The sequence below is a fragment of the Mytilus galloprovincialis genome, chromosome 1 (genome assembly GCF_965363235.1).
Source record: "Mytilus galloprovincialis chromosome 1, xbMytGall1.hap1.1, whole genome shotgun sequence".
Lineage (NCBI taxonomy): Eukaryota > Metazoa > Mollusca > Bivalvia > Mytilida > Mytilidae > Mytilus > Mytilus galloprovincialis.
The window spans coordinates 10361311-10383298 of NC_134838.1; the positions used below are offsets into that span (position 1 = coordinate 10361311).

The following is a 21988-nucleotide window of genomic DNA, read 5'->3' on the forward strand; positions in this document are numbered from 1 at the left end:
CAAAAATTTTGAAATAGTAATCTTCAATTGTTTTTAAACTGCACTTTATACACTTATGCAAATGGTGATCACCGAGACACATATATGTGTAGGCTACATCTATAATATATACCATCAGTGCGGAAATTAGCCAATTTTAGGTAAATCCTTGTGTAAAAACCAGTGAACTAGTATTCCATTTGCAACAATATTAGCTGTTTTCTGGTTCAACAAAATAATATTCTAGTATTAAAAAAAATATTAAATTCCGAAACTTAAAATGTTCGATTTTTTAATCTCCGTTTATTAGAGTATACTGTTTAGCACCAGGAATTTAATTAAGCGATACTGGGGCTTCTAAAGAAGAATGAAAAGAAGCTAGCAATATGCTATATCAGTCAAGAAAATCTTTAACTTCATATCATAAGATATTAATATGAAAATATAATAGAATTGATCTTTTATAAAAATTACTCTTACATATCGAAGAGGTTAAACAGGGTATAGAAATATGGTCGTCCATTGACTTCACGAACCGGCTTTTAAGAGCTGTGTCCGTTTGGTTGTTGATGATGCATAATTACGCATCCACATACGATAGGAATGGGGACGTTAATTCTGATGCGTCTTTTAGGTAGAACGACACTCCTTCTGCACGGTAAAAAGTCCTTGCTTTCTATGAGGGGTTCATAGATGGCTTCTTGCAAAGTAAAACGAATGCTCCTATCCATCATATATGCTCATTTCTCATTTGTTATCGAAATTCCCGCCCTTTATCTGACAATGAGATTAATTGTTAATTTGATATCCATGAAACATTTGCCACTGGACGTTCAATAAACATCAATTAATCATTAAAATATATTGCTCTTAACACTATACCTACTGTTTTTCGCAGACAAATCGAGATTGATCATCACATGCGCTATCATTCCACAAAAACTCCAAGTTGACATGCACATTTACACAATCTTCCCCATCATTTGCATCGTTTGGTTCTGCAATAGCCCAATTAAATAGAGTGACATTTCTATTATCACTCGCCCATACGAAAGTTCCTTCATCATCTTTGTCTGTTCCACCGATCCAAAAAGCTTTGAATAAAATCAAAATTGAAATCAATGACTGCGCACTGTAAATATAGCGGACGGCTGACGCGTTCAAAACTTGTACACCGAATTTTCAATATATTTAATGAATGGCTATTATCTATTTTGAATTTATTGAATCATAAAACTAATTTTTGACTCTTCACATTGAATAATCCGCGAAGTCAGAACTTTATTTGCCAGTCGTTGTTTTGTGGACATAAGTTTTTGAGTTACCCTTGAATATCTCGGAGAACATATAACTTACTGTCATCCATAGAGCTAGCTATGTCACTGATATAATCTATCTCTGATTGTGTATCAGGTTCTGCAAGTTTAGCGTCATGGTTCATACAGGCTTGCTGAAACAGAGTACAAATCATAAACTGATAACAGTGGCGGATCCAGGGGGGGGGGGGGTTCCGGGGGTTGGAACCCCCCTTTTTTTTGGCCGATCAATGCATTTGAATGGGAGCATATAGTTGGAACCCCCCCCCCCCTTTTCAAAATGGCTGGATCCGCCACTGGATAACACACTTTGTATGGACTTTTGGTGTATTATGAAGTTGTAGTAAAACAACTTAGTTGAAAATTATTGAAACGTATAGCTAGGGTATTTAAAAAATCAAGTTAACTTAAACGTGTTTTAGATTCACATTCAAAACGACAAGACCAAACTGGAAGATAAAATGTTCGAGAGCACAAAAACAAAAAGGGCCCAAACAGAACATCTAAATCCTCCTAAGGTCAAAAGAATCCCCTAAATGTCGCTTAATAATAAATCATATACTTAAGATAACTCTATACAGTAAAAAAAACCTAAAGACTTACAAACGGCTTAATTCAGTTTCTAATTCTAACATTAGACTCGGACTTCTTTTAAACTGAGTTTTACTGTGCGTATTGCTGTGTGTTTGTTTATTCCACATTGGTTAGAGGTATAGGAATGGAGCAGGGTTGAGATCTCACAAAACAAAAATAACCCCACCGCACTTTTGCGCCTGTCCAAGATCAGGAACTTCTGAACGTTGATAGTCTTGAATGTTTTTTTAAATTTTTAAATTTTGATTTTTCTATATGTTTCGGAGTTTAGTGTGTTGTCCATTTTCGCTGAACTAATGTACATTATTGTTTAGTGGCCAGCTAAAGACCGCCTTCGGGTGTGGGATTTTCTCGCTGTGTTGAAGAACCATTGGTGGCCTCGTGCTGCTTTCTGCTCTTTAATTGGTCGGGTTGTTCTCTCTTTGACACTTTCCCCATTTCCATTCTCATTTTTATTCTTATACTTTCATTATGACTCGAATAGACAAAGCAGGTTGTAATTTAACAATTCCGATTACATATGTTACAACGGCAATAAATTCTCTTCAAAATAGTCTTTCCAAATAATAATCAACTATTACAGATAAATGTTAGGGCCTAATACATAGTGGTAACGTTACATATACAAGATAAATTTTGATGTCAATAATACGGTTAGTTCTGCAATTATTTATGTTGCTATATACAAATATGTGTGTAAAAATGAACTATGCAATATTGATATACAAGCACGTTTCTATGTATCCTACTTCTTTTATTTGACAACAGTAATATTTTATCTAAAGGTACTACCCGGGCATCTTCCCAGTCATTGGCTGTTAGGTTGAAGAAATAGCAATTTGAACCTGGAAGATAAAACCATCCACTTTCACATGGAGCTGTAAAATATATATCAAATTTTAAGAAACAAACGCGAACAATAAATTAGTATTCTGTTTTAGGATGTAATCATAGTAATATATGATGACAAACAACACTATCTTCATCACTTCTGCACACAACTTTTGTTTATAAAAATAAAATACATAATTATGAAAAAATCTTGGTATAGCAAGCGGAAATAATTATTTAGGTTTGTGTTGAACAGTTATTATCCTATGTCAAATAAGCGAGTAGTTAGTCCTAACAAGTTATTATATCCACACCAATAATGATAACCTTCTCCCGCCACGTGTTGTTGGTTTTTTTTTTTTTTTTGGGGGGGGGGGGTAGGGGTGTTATCACTTACTGGTGTGACTTTTTAATGAATTCCATCAGATATCTGGTTAGATTTAATTTCAATTAGAGTATTGGTTAGGAACGAATATAGGTTTATGCATTTTCTTTAAGGTTTGAATGTCATACTAAGTATACGTTGTAATGGAGGCTGTGTAAACTTAAATGCAGTACTAAGAACAATCTTGCAAACACGGGTTCAGATTACTAGTATTCAAACAATTATCACAACATTATTTTTTTTCTCTTTTCTTGAAATTTATAAAGCTAAAACTTCAATAGAGATAACATTATTAATTTTGGAAAAAAAGACGACTTTTAAGTGTTTCGTCAATATTTAAAAAAAATCGTATTTTGATAGCAGAGACAATTGTGCATATATCACGTGTTCTCTAGGGTTTTATACCGAGTGTGCCCTAAATTTATTGCAACAAGCTGATTAATTTTTTTAAAAACATCTTCATATAAGGCCCAAAATAATATGAAAAAAATTGGCATTGGTAGATATCTTTGATTTTCGATAGGAGGCTGGTCTTTGGGTTTGGATTTGGATAATCCTGTAAGTTAGTATTTCGATTACTTTTTACATTTTAAAAACGGTAAATTTATAGAAAACGAACATATCAATACTATTTCAGGTCACAACAAACGTGATGACTACTGGGCTATGTATCATGCAATTTTATTTTATCTAAATAAAATGAATGATCCCATGTATTCAAAATCTGTTATAAAATAATCCTTTTAAGTTTGAATGGATAAGTAATTTTGTTTGAATTTTTTTTAAATATCTGAATGTAGAATATTAGATACATAAAAGTATGATAGTTTAAAAAAAAACTCAGAACAAAAGCTTGTTTTATGTATTTACGTATACCAAAATATAACAAAACATCCTGTATTTTGATTTTTTTTTTTAATTTGGGATGAACATGTGCAGGGGAGGGAAACAAGGGTCCTGCCTTCGTTTTAATGCGGATGATAATTGGAATAAAAATGTTGCAAAAAGAACAAAACCTAAAAAAAAAAAACGCTTTAGCCGACTGGTCATACTTGAAATAGTACGTAAAATAAGATTAATGCTTCCTAATTTGAAAAACAAAATATCAACCTCCTATCTTTCAAAATGATCATTACTTTTTCGAACATATGGGATTTTCATAACACTTGACTTTTTCATTATATACTGGTCTTACAAATTGCTAAGTGTATTGTCATTAAGATTGTTTGCTGTCAAATGTTATCAACTTAACAAATAGGTGAAAACATTAGAATATTCCGATATAGGTATGATTAAATTCAGATAGTCAACTATAAAATTTGTATTTAGCTTTTCAAATAACCTTTGATTTTAGTATATCCATTACCAAATATTTTTAATATTTTCAAATTGGAATGGGATTTTTTTCAATTACTAGCCTAGGTTTATTGCTTTCAATTGTAACGCTTTAAAAACAAGAATGTGTCCTCAGTACACGAATGCCCCACTCGCACTATCATTTTCTATGTTCAGTGGACCGTGAAATTGGGGTAAAATCTCTAATTTGGCATTAAAATTAGAAAGATCATATCATAGGGAACATGTGTACCAAGTTTGAAGTCGATTGGACTTCAACTTCATCAAAAACTACCTTGACCAAAACTTTAACCTGAAGCGGGACAGACGGACGAACGAACGAACGGACGAACGAACGAACGGACGCACAGACCAGAAAACATAATGCCCCTCTACTATCGTAGGTGGGGCATAAAAAATTAAGGTGAACAAAAACTACACTTTTCATTTGGGATTAAATATAAATACTAGTATTAACAATGTCTTCAATTCATCTGGGATTTTCATCAAACCAAACGCTACATTATAAACTGATCTAAGACTTACACGTTGCAAATAGTTTTCATTTAGATTTATGGTGGATAAGTTTAGTAGGTGACAAGGAGACTTAATTTCCAGTTGGTATTAAATTCAGATAGTCAACTGTGAGAAACCTTTAAGTTTTTAAAATAACCTGACATTTTCTTCATTTTCGACAATTATCTGAAGTATAATATATTGTACAATATGCAAAATTTTACTTCATTTCAAGATAAACTGTTTGTTTAACAGGAAAATTATATACAGTCGTACATCCAAGCCCGAGAAATCACATCAAAATGATGTTGAGCTTATCATCTGCACCGCGTACGAAACACCATAATTTCAAATTAAACTGTCACTCCAATTAAAATTTATTACTTGCCAGGAACCACATGTTTTGTTATCCAGATTCACAAGTGACAATTGTTGCATAAATGAATTAATAGTAAATACACAGCACTGATCAAAAAGTGTGTCTAAAATTTGTTGATTGATGCACGTGGCTATTCTAGTAAATGAATAAATCTACAAAGCGAGAGCACTTTCCATTTTCATCAGCTAAGAGTCGATTAGCCTTTTTGAAAGGCTAATGCTTGTAGTGGATAATTTGTTGTTAACAAACTATATAGTTAACATACTATATAGCAAAATATCTTTTCTATCGATCATCGCGGTGGGAAGTCGTCAAGAACACAGTATTATTTTATTTAGGGGGTTCACTCTATACGGTAGGCACTTAAAGTTAACCATCATCGAGGGATGTTAACTACCGAGGGTAGTAATGAATATTCATCTTTACCGGATGATTGCAATTGACAGCGATGTAAATAAAAACATGAGAGTGATTACCGTGTGTCAACGTCATATCAAATTAATTCCATTTAATTGTTAGAAATACTGTTTTCTGCTGAAATTTAAAAAATAAATAAAATTGAATTGAATGGAATGGAATTGAGCTATGTACAATACAGTAAATATTAGCAATTAGAATTAGACGGTAGACAAGCATATTTTGCCTATTGATTCTTTTTTGCATGCCTATTTGGTTATATTATAATCACGGCCGACACTCGGCTAACCGAGAGATTGGTCGGTTAATCTATATTGAGTATGCGGCTATATCGGCAATGGGTCTGTTAATCGGGTTGGCTAAAGTCTGTTAATCAGGTGTTATCGAGAAAATCATTGAAAACTCAGAATGTTTCATTGTATAACCTTTTAAATATATGTTTATCATAAAAAATATTTATGTCTGACAAAACTATTCAGTGTACTGAATCCAGTGGTGTAATTATTATTTTTCTAGCTTCTATGTACGATCTATAAAATGAAAAGGCAAATTACTCATCAGTAAATTTATACACATTTTACACACACAAAATGTACACAAAATGACACTTGGGTTGAATTTACTTGCATGCACTATTTTGAACATCGAAAAAAGACAGGCATTATGAGTGTTAACCAAATTGATATCATTTTGTGAAAAATCTACACGAAAATCTGTATTTTGGTGACATAAATCAATCTTTATTAAAAACCTGGTCTGTTAATGGGTCGGATGTATAAAACCCGGTCTGTTAATTAGTCTGTTAAGAGTTATGAATGACAATACAAGTAATTTTATTACTTTATGGTGTGTTCATTTGGTAGGCTCAAGACGAGCGGCTAAAATATACGGAAACAACACTTGAGCAATGGAACATAAAACATATACGGAAACAAAACATGAGCAATGGAATATAAAATATACGGAACAAAACACATGAACAATAACAATGTAGGCAATAGATATTGAAAATTGATAAAAATGGTTTCAAAAAGTGTTAAATTAAAGTAAAATTGATTTTATCCGAGAATGGTCGCATATATCATGTGGATTCTGTTTAATTGTCATGAATGACACCAATTTGTCATCTACATTGGTAACCAGTATATAAATCAGAGATTAACGTCGTAATGTAACTAAACATCAGTATATTGCCTAAATATAAAGAATAGAGAAAGAATAATGGGTAAGATAAATAAAATGTAGAGAAAAGTAACATAACCATTTAAAGAATACAGAAATAAACAACACCCCCAATCCGTACCCTCATGGTATACACGAGAATCTGGATGGAGATACAGAAAACAAAATAAAAGATAAGGACAGTAGAGAGTGATGCATTGCTAAAAAAGAGAAGAAAACAAATTGTTTAAGAATAAAGACATGAAACCCCCCTGGGTGTTGAAACAGTAACGGATTGCGATGTACTCATATTGGTGACAAATGCTTGACGTTTACATGTGGATACCTGCAGTTCTCTTCTGCACATATGTAGAAAAGGAACTAAACGGAATAAAATGAATCAAATTTTAATACAACCAAATGTAGCTGCATTCGCTATTTTCCATTTACTTCTTTAGAATGATTTGTAAACAACAGATGATTAAGTAATACAAGGAAAAAAAAAACAATTGGATGATGCTGAGGAATTAGGATTAAGGTGGTACCGAACACTTTCACTAAAATCAATGTGGTTCGTTTAATTTGGATAAAGTTTTGACAAAGTATTTAATTTGAACCTTTAACAGAAATATAAAAATTTCAAAAAATTTGAACCAATTTGTCAGAAAAATTAACTGGTTATATATCAGTTTGACAAACACCAATTTTGATCTTCGAGAAGCTTATTATTCCCTTTACAACACAACGTAATTAAAACGTATCACTGACTTTACAGAGTTATCTCCCTGTAGTGTTGGGTACCACCTAAACGTCCAGTGACAAATGTCATGTGCATATGAAAACGACAACACGTTATATATGTACCCTGTGTTGTATTAGAAAGACACGTTCAATCGGATTTGAGAACATGCTACTTTGAGCAGACACAAAAATTAAGGCTGATTGAAATCGTTAATAATAAATTCATGCATATTCCAGCGACCAACCCAGATCACGCTATATTGAAGTGACACACTCTTGAGTAAAATGCAAAGAAAGTCAAAATAAAAATGCTTTTACTGGAAGGATAGTGTTGCATCGTATTATTATTTTTTGTCGAGCCTTCGACTTTAGTCGAAAAAGCGAGACTAAGCGATCCTACATTCCGTCGTCGTCGGTGTCGTCGTCGTCGGTGGCGTCCACAAATATTCACTCTGTGGTTAAAGTTTTTGAAATTTTAATAACTTTCTTAAACTATACTGGATTTCTAACAACCTTGGACAGAAGTTTGTTTATGATCATATTAAGATAGTATCCAGAAGTAAATTTTGTAAAAATAAAATTCCATTTTTTCCGTATTTTACTTATAAATCATGGACTTAGTTTGTTCTGCGGGGAAACATTACATTCACTCTGTGGTTAAAGTTTTTAAAGTTTTAATAACTTTCTTAAACTATCCTTAGTTTGTACCAAACATGGACAGAAGTTTGTTTATGATCATAAGATAGTATCGAGAAGTAAATTTTGTAATTAAGTAAATCCATTTTCTTTTCCGTATTTTACTTTTGAATGGACTTAGTTTTTCTGCGGGGAAACATTACATTCACTCTGTGGTTAAAGTTTTAAAAAAATTAATAACTTTCTTAAACTATCCTGGGTTTGTACCAAACTTGGACAGAAGCTTATTTATGATCATAAGATAGTATCCAGAAGTAAATATTGTAAAAAGATAACTCCATTTATTCTGTATTTTACTTTTAAATGGACTTAGATTTTCTTCCAGTTAACATTACATACAGTCTGCAGTTAAAGTTTTCAAAACATTTATTAGATTCATTCACTATCCTAAATTTTTACTAAACTTGGACAGAAGCTTCTTACAATCATAAGATAGTATCAAGAGGAATATTTTTATTGATTTTTTTCCTCATTTTTTGTTGATCCTGCGATTTACAGCAAAAGTAGGCGAGACACTGGGTTCCGCGGAACCCTTACAATATTTTTTTTTTACTCAAGAACATCTCATTTTTAACATTTTCAATGGGAAAATGTAAAGGTAGCACAACTATTTTCGTGGCTAAATAACTCTTAACTGACACAATTTCAATTGTCCAACCCATTAACAGACTTTATTCACATAATTTTCACTAAAACTCACGTTATATTACAATTATGAAATATTTACTAATGCCAATTTATATTTAAGAACCAAAGTAGTATTTTGTGTCTTTTAAATGATATCTAAAATTGTTTGTTTCGCCTTTTATTAAAAAATTGCTATGCGTGTAATCATAAATACTACATACTTGCGCGACGCCTTTTACTTTTACTGAAAACTGCGCAGACTATGAAATGTTTTTAAAGGTGGAAAATGTTCTTTGATAGATATCATTTTGTCAGACACTTTTCTTTTTTTGATTTAATTCTTATAATATGCCAAAAATCTGTATATTTGATCGAGTTTAACATTAAATTGTGCGTTTTACTCTTAACAGACGTATAGCCAACCCGATTAACAGACCCACTGCCGATATAGCCGCATACACAATATAGATTAACCGACCAATCTCTCGGTTAGCCGAGTGTCGGCCGTGATAATGCACTAATTGTTTTGAAACTGTTTAATGTTTAAATAAGACCTATATGTGAACCATTTATGCACTGTTAATATAAAGATCAGGTTCACACAGGATCATACAGTTCGAGCTAACTATTTTATGAGGGGGGTCTTTTATGTACGAGAGCTATTACTAATGTAACGGTGATGCTGAGATAATCCCCCTTTGCTAGAAAATGGGATGACGCAAAATGAACAATATCACTGTGCAAGAACGGAATAGCAAAGTGAATATATAAATCAAAATGTATTGGGATGTTTTGGTAACGTTTATCCAACTTACTGGATATTTTATGGAAGATTTTGCCATTTGTATAGAGGAATTATACCTTTTCAAATGAACTTGGGAGAATAGAATTTTTGGCAACTTAAACGATCTGATTTTGTCAAATCTATAATACTAAAATTACGAGGTCCAATTTGTCAACCGTCATCGGGTAAAAACGACAAATCAAAGAATTCAACTCTATATATAACTAATATAGGACAATGGTGTAGATTAAAAATTACACCACTCCAGACCCTTTTGTTTTCCACATAATTAATATTGCCAATAATTAACAAGTTCCGGGTCTAATCCGATACCGATACCAATAGTATATTCACCTGTTAGCTATTACCTTATCTGTACGTTCCGCATTTGACAAGCGCACCACCAAACGGTGTATTTAGGATTTTGCTATATACACGGGTCATAATCAAAGGGCTGACACTACTAAATTCAATCATTGTCAATGCAAATTGTTCCCTATTGTAGCTTTATTCAGCAATCAGCAAGACTTTCTAAGATAACTAATATAGGACAATGCTGTTGATTAAAAAATACCCCATTCTTGGATAGCCTGGACCTTTTGTTTTCCAAATAATTAATATTTCCAATAATTGATAAGTTCCAGGTCGACGGGTTCAAACAGAAAGATTTGAAAGCAGAGAAAACTGTGTATCTTATAATCGACATGATTTTATCAGATGACAATACCAATTACTAAAATAAGGCTTAGGCATAGTTATATACTTTAATTCAGTCACGGACCCGCGATATCACGGGTGTGTACTTGTATACATTAAATTCATACTCTTTGAATGTAAATTTGTTGCGTGCAATTGTTTAATATTAAAATGCGATGAGTGTCACTATAGCCTGAAATAAGATTTTGATTACAACGATTAAGAAAAAATCCTGATTAATTCAAACGCAATATTTCAAAATGCGAGTCTTAATTATTGTTGCAATAATAAAAAACCTCGCATTAATTTCGTAATTTACAGACATCTGTACCGTGAGCGTACCGTGATCTGTTAAAGGTTTTTTTTTATAGTTAATTCCGGTGTCACTTTGTCTCTTTTAGAGAGTTATCTCATTGGCAATCATGCCATATCTTCTTTTTTTATATAATAAAACAAAAACCTGAACGACTTTACATCATAAATTAAAATGCATCCTAGTCGTGATGGAGGCAGAGTCAAATGAACAAATGGACTAGATGAAACTGGACGAAAAAAAGAAAGAAAACACCAATTTGATCTGATACGAGAAAAGATTATATTTGCTTCGGCTTTTTCCATTTGCGCCAATCTGCACTTAATTAGCGCCCATTTGTTTTTATTTCTTTGCGCCAAATTTATTTTCTTCATTTGCACAAATTAACAGGTAAACACAAGTCATGAGGCATATAAGATGTATAGAATTTATTTATATAATAACAAACATATTCCTTCTGGCCTTTTGCCACCTGATACTTGCTCACACGTGACGGGGAGGAGGAGGGGGATTGAAAGCAGGATAAGTTTATTGTAAAAGTTTTAAAACTGTGTATATCACACTTGAAGTAGCACTTTATAAAATAAAATTGTAACAGTTTGACATAAAAAACACATTTGCATATGCACAAATATTTTTTAACTGAGTATTGTCATGCAACACTTCTATTGAACTGCAACCTTGTGATATCTTCCCTACAATAAAGCATCCCCTTTTTTATTAAAAAAAATCTTTTCATGTTATGGTACATTTGCTGCCACGTTGAGAGATCTGATTATCATTTTTACAAGTTAATGCCTGTTTTTTTCTTTATGGCATCGGTTCCATATATGAAAGTAAATGTTCGGGTACCAGAAGTGTGATTAAATGATGATACCCATGAGCTCAACATGTGTCTATATACACATTTTTCTTTATTGTAGCTTGTGTTCATTGAACTGCTGCGTTTGGTTAAAAAAAGTTTAATTTTATCATCTAAATTTATCAGACCTAACCTTTCGAATCAATTTGGCGCAAATTAAAAAATGTCAATGTGCGCAAATGAAAAAAATATGCTTTTTCAAAATTGGCGTAATTGTCATACGTACATTCACCGATCACATATTACTGGTTAGATTAAAGAATAATATATTATTTAGATTAAGAAGTACTTTAAGAAATTGATTGATTGTTGTTTGTCATCAGTACAGCCGCAAATATTTTAGACAAGTTCAGGGAGAAAACTAAATAATGAATACAATAGGGAATGTTACTGGTCAAATAAATGTCATCGGTCATTCAGAGTGAAGTATAGATACAAAACTATGGACTGCCGATTGAACATAGTTTATTTTGATAACAACCGCCGGTAGGTATAGACAAATACGGTTGATAGACGGTATATAGGAGCACTATAGTGTAGGTTAACCACATACGGTAGGTATAGACAAATACTGTTGATAGACGGTATATAGGAGCACTATATTGTATATTAACTACCGACAGTAGGTATAGACAAATACTGTTGATAGACGGTATATAGGAGCACTATATTGTATGTTACCCACCGACGGTAGGTATAGACAAATACTGTTGATAGACGGTATCAAAGAGCACTATATTGTATGTTAACCACCGACGGTAGGTATAGCCAAATACTGTTGATAGACGGTATATAGGAGCACTATATTGTATGTTAACCACCGACGGTAGGTATAGCCAAATACTGTTGATAGATGGTATATAGGAGCACTATATTGTATGTTAACCACCGACAGTAGGTATAGACAAATACTGTTGATAGATTGTATATAGGAGCACTATATTGTATGTTAACCACCGACGGTAGGTATAGCCAAATACTGTTGATAGATGGTATATAGGAGCACTATATTGTATGTTAACTACCGACGGTAGGTATAAACAAATACTGTTGATAGACGGTATATAGGAGCACTAAATTCTATGTTAACCATCGACAGTAGGTATAGACAAATACTGTTGATAGACGGTATATAGGAGCACTATATTGTATGTTACCCACCGACGGTAGGTATAGACAAATACTGGTGATAGACGGTATATAGGAACACTATATTGTATGTTACCCACCGACGGTAGGTATAGACAAATACTGGTGATAGACGGTATACAGGAGCACTATATTGTATATTAACTACCGACAGTAGGTATAAACAAATACTGTTGATAGACGGTATATAGGAGCACTATATTGTATGTTAACTACCGACAGTAGGTATAGACAAATACTGTTGATAGACGGTATATAGGTGCACTGTATTGTATGTTAACCACCGACGGTAGGTATAGACAAATACTGTTGATAGACGGTATATAGGAGCACTATATTGTATGTTACCCACCGACGGTAGGTATAGACAAATACTGGTGATAGACGGTATACAGGAGCACTATATTGTATGTTAACCACCGACGGTAGGTATAGACAAATACTCTTGATAGACGGTATATAGGTGCACTGTATTGCATGTTAACCACCGACGGTAGGTATAGACAAATACTGTTGATAGACGGTATACAGGAGAACTATATTGTATGTTAACCACCGACGGTAGGTATAGACAAATACTGTTGATAGACGGTATATAGGAGCACTATATTGTATGTTAACTACCGACAGTAGGTATAGACAAATACTGTTGATAGACGGTATATAGGAGTACTAAATTCTATGTTAACCACCGACAGTAGGTATAAAAAAATACTATTAAAAGACGGTATATAAAGGAGCACTATATTTTACGTTAACCACCGACGGTAGGTATAAAGAAATGCTGTTAATAGAGGTTTTTCAACATCTTACGAACGAACGAAATTTGACCCAACTTCACGTAACTTGCCGTAACGAGAAAAGAGGGAGCATTCATTTATTTAATAGTTTTGGACTATCGGCTGTGATCTTCTTCCCTTCGAAATTTCTTTTGCATAAAAAATATTTACATTTTGGAATTTGTAAGACCTTTTTGAGTCGTAAAAATATTATTTTTACTTGATATATATAACATATGATATACAATTTACGGTTTAATCAAAACAGTTGAAAATCTAATTGATCAATAAATTATGGCGAAGGATATAAAATATTTAGACCCAGGACAGCAATCGTACAAAAGATGTTGATAAACATAACAACATCATTTCGAATTTTTTAATACATATATATGAAAAAGGGTAAATATAGAACTTTGGAATAAAAGAGGCTAGGAATAATTTTGAATTTTAGAAATGATAAGATCAATGGAAAAAGGTCTTTCGCAAACATGAGGTAAAACTAATTTAGGAGTGAACGCCTCTATTTTTTTTTTTTTTTTTTAAACATACACGGATCCGGGGTAACCTCCTTGCCCTAACTCTAAAATTTAAATGATCACTTCTTGACCTTAAATAATTATAACTGATTTATATTCTAGCTAAACTGATAAAGTCAAGAAGATAACTAAAGGGAAACATTGAAATAAATATTTGAAAAAAAACCAAAAAAGAACAGTTCCAAAAAGATGTTCTGTAATGTATTTAGGTTTTTTTGGTTTGTTTTGTTTTCTTCGCAGTTCTTATTTTCTTTGTTAGTATATATAAATAATTATTATTATTATTTTCGTGGAGTTTTTATGGAATGCTGTACATGTTTTCTTCGGTTTTTATTTTTTCATTTTTTTTCTTTTAAATTTGAAAATAGAATTTTATGAAAGTGCACTTTAAAAAACTATGTAACTATCAGTTTTGTTGGTGCTGTAGCACTCATACTTTCAACAAGAATACACAAAACTCTATAACTTTACGATTGATTGAGTGCACCTTTATATTTCTGTAACTTATTCCCAAAAATAGTTTAACAGCAAGTTGGACTAATTGGACCTAGCTCACATTGAGACTTTTCTGTTGGGTGCTTTATTCTAGGAGACAGAATTTACCCAATTTCACCCTCCTTTATTCGTTCCATATTTTAAAGGATGTGCGGATACAGTTGCGGACCCAGAACTTTTCATATTTAGGGGCCCACTGACTGACCTTAGAAGGGCCACTCCCAGTCATGATTAAGTGATTCCCTACATAATAACATTTTTTCCCCACAAAAGCCCCCACCCAACCCCCGGGGATCCGCCTATGGGATATATTAAATAACAAACAAATAAACTTGTGTCATCTCAATCACTTTTCAATCCATTTACAAACGCTAATCTGGTCGTGAAAAGCATGGAATACTGGCAACAGAACGTTAAACATTCAACAATCAATCAAATGAAATGCAAATTAGACTTAACGATTGTTTTAACAACATAAGGGAGATAAATCGAACGAATATATTCGACATGTAAACAAACGAAACTCAACGTAAGAATACGTAACATTCAACAACAGAAAATAAATTGGAACACCGATGTTTAACCTCAAAAATAAAATGCAAGGTTGCAAAAAGACTAGGCAATTGTTTACTGTTGTCTTTAAGCACACTGATATATAGGTAGACATTTATCGTAGATTTTATCATAACAAAATTACTGCTCCATAACGATACGTTCGTAGAGTTTCGTCCGTTCGTAAGATGTTGAAAAACCTCTAATAGACGGTATATAGGAGCACTATATTGTATGTTAACCACCGACGGTAGGTAAATTCAGATACTTTTGACAGACGGTATATATAAGCACTATATAATACGGACCATATAATACGTTATATTAACCATCGACGGTAGGTATAAATGAAAACTGTTGATATACGGTTTATAGGAGCGACAGTATGTATAGACACATAATTTTAATAGACAGTATATACATTTTGTAGGAGCACTATATTATACGTTAACCACCGACGGAAGGTATAGACAAATACTGTTGATATACGGTATATAGGAGTACTGTATTGTTTGTTAACCACCGATGGTAGGTATAGACAGGTACTGTTTAAATACGGTATATAGAAGTACTGTATTGTTTGTTAACCACCGATGGTAGGTATAGACAAATACTGTTGATATACGGTATATAGGAGTACTGTATTGTTTGTTAACCACCGATGGTAGGTATAGACAGGTACTGTTGATATACGGTATATATAAGTACTATATGTCATGTTAACTACCGACGGTAGGTATAGAAAAATAGTGTTGATAGACGGTAAATACATGTAGGTGCACTGTATTATATGTTAACCACCGACGGTAGGTAAAGAAAAATAGTATTGATAGACGGTATATAGGAGTACTGTATTGCTTGTTAACCACCGATGGTAGGTATAGCCAGGTACTGTCGATAGACGATATAAAGGAGGACTATATTGTATGTTACCCACCGACGGTAGGTATAGACAAATACTGTTGATATAGGTATATAGGAGTGCTGTATTATATGTTAACCACCGACCATAGGTATAGACAAATACTGTTGATATACGGTATATAGGAGTACTGTATTGCTTGTTAACCACCGATGGTAGGTATAGACAGGTACTGTTGATATACGGTATATAGGAGTACTATATGTCATGTTAACCACCGACGGTAGGTATAGAAAAATAGTGTTGATATACAGTATATAGTAGTACTGTATTATATTTTAACCACCGACGGTAGGTATAGACAAATACTGTTGATATACGGTATATAGAAGTACTGTATTGCATGTTAACCACCGACGGTAGGTATAGAAAAATAGTGTTGATATACGGTATATAGGAGTACTGTATTGCATGTTAACCACCGACGGTAGGTATAGAAAAATAGTGTTGATATACGGTATATAGGAGTACTGTATTGCATGTTAACCACCAACGGTAGGTATAGATAAATACTGTTGGTAGCCGGTAAATAGGAGTACTGTATTGTTATTGGTTGCTGTCTTTGATATTGATTTTACGTTTATCGTTTCAGCATTAATCGGGCTGTTAGTTTTCGTTTTTCGTCACATCTAATCAGGAATGGGTTTTAATAGCATTTTACATGAATACATATGTGTAACTCATGGCTGATTCACGTTCGTTTGTCTTTGGTGGATAACATCTTTCTTATTGGTCAATGATCTTTCGGGTTCAGCACGAGTTCACGTGTAAGTGTGTTGTGGCCACTTCCTTTTATCATCAGCATTTGATGTGTTAACTTGTGATTCTTATCAAACAATTTGTTAAACATTTTAATTTTATGGATAATTTTGGACTGGAATGATTTCCTTTTAGCAATTTAAGGTAAAATCGAACTATACTTTTATTTTTTAGCTATTGTATGCTTTCATTCTGAACAAATGTACAGCTAATTTTTTACCATTCTTCCATTCGGATAGATCTCACGCTTTTGAATCATGCAAAACATGTAGCAGTTAGTTGGTCAAATTCATTTCTTGGTCAAATTAATTTTGGTGTTGGTGGCGACACTGTGCGTTTGCGATCAAAATGTACTATACTTATAAAAATTGATAGCTGATGATTAACCCGATGTTGTAATTTTACAAGTTACTGAATGCTTAATAGCATCCTAATTTTTGCAGAACGTATATCCGCCTTGTGTATCTGTAGGAGACATGGTTCATTTAAATTTAACTACAAATACAAAACTTTTTGCATAACGATAATAATACCATACATGATAGAATGCATAGTTACACACTTATATACGATGTTATTCACGATTCCATACATTTAAACACTCTCATATGAAAGAGCAAGATAGTTTAAGTTTTAAGGCTATACTATTATTTATTGGGCTACAAACCCATTTGCCTTACTTGTTTAGGTAAGGTGGACGATATTTCAATTGGTGCAGAGAGCTTGGTTGCTTGTACTTATAACCTCTGTGTATTTCCTTTTGCAATTATGTTTTATTTAGTGTTTATTGTTTTATGCTATGTCACGAAACTCATGCTACTTTCGTAAATCTCGTAATAGTGGTTTGTTTGGCGCTTATAATTTTGCAAGTTAGACTAATCGCTATTTGTTAGTATTTTAATTTAAGCAGATGTACCTTGTTTGCTTAATGTTAACGGTATAAAAAGGATATGTCTCTTACCCAATGCTTATTTATTACGAACCAATTTACCTGTCTTTGCCTGTTTGGGTAATGTGGACGATATATAAATTTTTGTAGAGGGCGAGGTTGCTTCTACGTATGCCCTCTGTGTATTATTTTTGGGTCTAAGAGCTTGGTCTATGACCTATGTGTATTTACTTTTGCAAATATGTTATTATGTAGTAGGTATTGTTTTATGCTTCGTCATGAAACTCATGCTACGTTTGCAGAGGTCGTCGTAGCTTGGTCTATGACCTCCTTGTATTTGCTTTTGTAAATATGTAAGTACGTAGTGGGTATTGTTTTATGCTTCGTCATGAAACTCATGCAACTTAATTTGCAGAGGTCGTAGTAGCTTGGTCTATGATCTCTGTATTGTTTCATGATTCGTCATGAAACTCATGCTACTTTTAATTATTATTTCGTCATGGTGATTGGTTTGGAATAAAAAAAAATTGTAATCAATCCTTTTGCTACATACAAAATTGCCAGTATTTTGAGACATGTAGCTAGATTCACATGTTTGTCAGTTTTTAACACAACTTTTTAATGTATAATTTATTTTAATTATGTTTACTAGTATAATTCATGTACATGATATAGTTTGGGTTGCGATGAATGTAATTGATAATTTCTATGCCAATACTTATGCATTGTAAGGTTTGCTTTTACTTTATACTAGATTTATTATTAAAAATAACAATGGACATACATACTGATAATATTTTAAAGTTCATACTCTTCATTTAATACATAATATATAAAAATCATGTCTGTTTAATGGTTGATTATTGAAGTTGAAGTTGAAGAAGAAGAAGAAGAAGAAGAAGAAGAAGAAGAAGAAGAAGAAGAAGAAGAAGAAGAAGAAGAAGAAGAAGAAGAAGAAGAAACTATGATAATTAAATATGTTTTCGGTCCTAGAGTAAGATCAAGTATGTTTTTAATGAGAATTTAAGTTTTTCCATTCTTTTACATTTTAATTTTGTTTATTTCATGCTTTAACTATGGACAAAAGGCGCTGAGTCTGGTATTGATCTACAAAAGAACTTTTTCCATTGAAGGAAAAGTACAATAAAGCGTGATATCAAAAACTTACACATACTTTCATATATCAGCGGTACGCCATAGTTCCGATAATACAAACATACGAATGTTGATGGGTTGCTGTTTCACTGACATTATTTAATGACACATACCTAATTTCGAGATTAGAACTTTGATCCAGACGTGCGAGTCATATCAACAAGAATCATTGACAAATAGAAAATTCAAATTCCCGATGTAAATTAAGTATAATTTAAGTGTAAATTAAAAGTCCCCAAGTTTATTAGTGTTGGGTAAGAAAGTTTGGTGGATTCCCGTTATTTTTATAGTGGTATTATCGATATGAATTATTACTATTAATATTGAATGGTGGTATTCACCAGTCAAAAATTTCTAAAAAGCTGTATTTTCAAGTTTATGACTAAAGCTGAACTTTTTTTTTATCGAATCATAAGTTACGCAAAATATTTCTGAGTCTCATATCAATAATAACAAAAATAACTGAGAGTTAAAAAGGTCTACATTAGATACTTGTGGACCAATATAAAAACTTTTTTCTTAAGAAATTAAATAAATCTATGATCTTTATACAATTTTGATTGAAAAATGTCAAGTGTAGTATGATAATCAGTTGCTTTTAATCCCATATAGAAACAGTCAGATATAAAACTTCGTATTTAGAAAGGATCCAGGGCTTCGTAAAAATGTACTCATATTTTGTTTGAAGATTTACGATTAAAGATAAAGTTTCGGTTAATTAGTGAACTTATTGTCCGTACTAAAATATTTAGGGGATACTATAATTTATGTCTAGATGTAAGACGAAATATGAATCTGAAACATATACTTCACGACGATGATATCGTATTTTTTTTTTTTTTTTTTTTTGGCTGTGGTCCTGACCGGAATAAGATTTACACCTTTAATCATTTTTATCAGTAAGAGATAATTTAAAAGTAATATCTTGGTATATGATCATATGAACTTTTGATATTTCTGCTCAATGTGGAAACGTTTTACAAAAATAAAGTGTTATTGTATTCACGTCGCCTCGGGAGGGGTTCCACTCTTTCAGCCTAAGAGTGGATTTGGGATCCACTCTTTCAGCTTAAGAGTGGATTTGGGATCCACTCTTTCAGCTTAAGAGCGGATTTGTGGCAGATTGTTCTCCCCACCTTTGCTATTCTTAGTCATTTATTCAATTGATATGATATTAGTAGATGTAATTTCGTATTAATTATTTATTAATATTTCTTATTAAATATGAACTTTTATGTCAAATGTTTTATTTGCAAAATATATTTTTTGCATTTTATGATTTTGAATAAATGACCTTTATTCGTCAGTTTAGTTTTTATCATCTTCGCTAGCCAAGGGTTACGATCCACTCCCGCTCTCTCCACCCTTGGCAGATTAAGCCAACATTTGTGAAAACAATGTTGCGCCATCTATCGGAAGATTAAAGTCACGCCCATTTCGAATACATTATTCTTGACCAATGGTAGCACTTACCCTCTTCAATTTGGAGGTAAAACCACGATAGCGTCTAGATTCTACACACTTGGTAAAGCCGGAAACGAAAATATACGTCAACATTCAGCATTTGTGCATGAAACATTCACAGGAACTTCTAATAGTTGATTAAAAACATTCAAATTGTCAATAAATATAGTAGTATGTTTAAGAATGTAAAGACTTGTTGCACAATAAACACGTGGCAATTGTTTACAAACACCTTCTACATTTACACGTGATCATGTACGAGACGCTTTTTGATTGGAGGCAGCGAGTTTCGACTGCAACCAATGAAAATCCTCATCCTGTGTCTCCGAAATTTTATCTCAATCCGCCAAGGGTGGAGAGAGCGGGAGTGGATCGTAACCCTTGGCTAGCGAAGATGAGTTTTTATATCATATAGCAACTCAAGCTCAGACTCTGGCCTGTGTATACATAGTATGTTTATGGCATCTAGCTGTCTGTCTAAAAAAACTATTCCACTCATATCCAGTCAATAAGTATAAAATATCACATCTCCTTATTTAAAGATATGCGATAAAAACACATTCTCCAAAAAAAGAACAACATTAAGATACAATATTGTATGTTATATGACAACAACAAACGATGATCCTGACTTGGGACAGGCACAAAAATGGTAGGTTTTGTTAGACCATTACTATCCCCTTTCTAAAATGCAATGAGATGATAAATAAAACACTCATAAAAGAACATATTACGATAAAACCAAGTACAGGATAAGCACTTAACTCTAAAATCTGTTATCCATTTGGAAACTTCTAAATTGAAGACGTGGAATGTTGACCTGATCTATATATTTATCAATTGATTGATTTATGGAATTTTTTGATAAATTGTTTGAAGCTTGTTGATCATCCAGTGGCAAATATTGTTAACTTATTTAGAACCATAAACTTATAAAATGAACAACTAATACAATTGGAAGGTTCTGTAGTCAGCTGATGAATATAAAGGAAAGGCATATATGAATATATAATTTTGGTGTGTGATGGAATCTATAAAAAAGAAAAATAGATTGCTATATTTCATAAGCTTACATGTACAATTTTCACCAGTGACTCCGTTTTTGCACGCACATTTTGGCTGCAATTCATCAAGAAAGCACGTCCCACCATTGTCACAGCTATAGTTATCGCATGGAGTACCTGATATTGAAATCAAGTGTTAGGTTTAAATAATGGGAGAAAGTAAAGTCATTTGACGATCGTATATGGCCTTTAAAATATTTATTTTTCTTTCTTTGTGTGTTGTAAGGTTGAAGTCTAATAGACGAATATTTCGTAATTTTTGCAGTCATTCTCTATTCTTTGAAGTAAGAAATCCATATGTACATATACCGGTGTGTATTGTCCCAAAAACTGCATTTAAAGTGTTTATTTTATGTTTTCATACTCATAAAAAAAGATTGGAAATAAATAACCTTCACACGTTGTACCATTGTCATCGAAGACATGTCACCCTACCCGGACACAATTATTCCAACTTCTAGTCTTGAAACGGCTTCGTATTTATACTTTCGACACAGGGAATCGAAGGCCCAACCTTAGCGTGTGTTTAGCTGTTGGATGGGATAACTCTAGGGACGACGGATTTTCTAAACCCCAGTCAACCATTAAG

General features: G+C 32.8%; 1 long non-coding RNA gene across 1 annotated transcript; it reads right to left on the bottom strand.

The window, feature by feature from the left end:
- Positions 1 to 871: 871 nt before the first annotated feature.
- LOC143069208 (uncharacterized) lies at positions 872 to 21676 on the bottom strand. Its single transcript, XR_012976347.1, has 4 exons — positions 21409 to 21676; positions 2682 to 2767; positions 1336 to 1429; positions 872 to 1073 (listed from the first exon to the last, which is right to left on the bottom strand). It is a non-coding gene; the product is annotated as an uncharacterized LOC143069208 (long non-coding RNA).
- Positions 21677 to 21988: the final 312 nt, after the last annotated feature.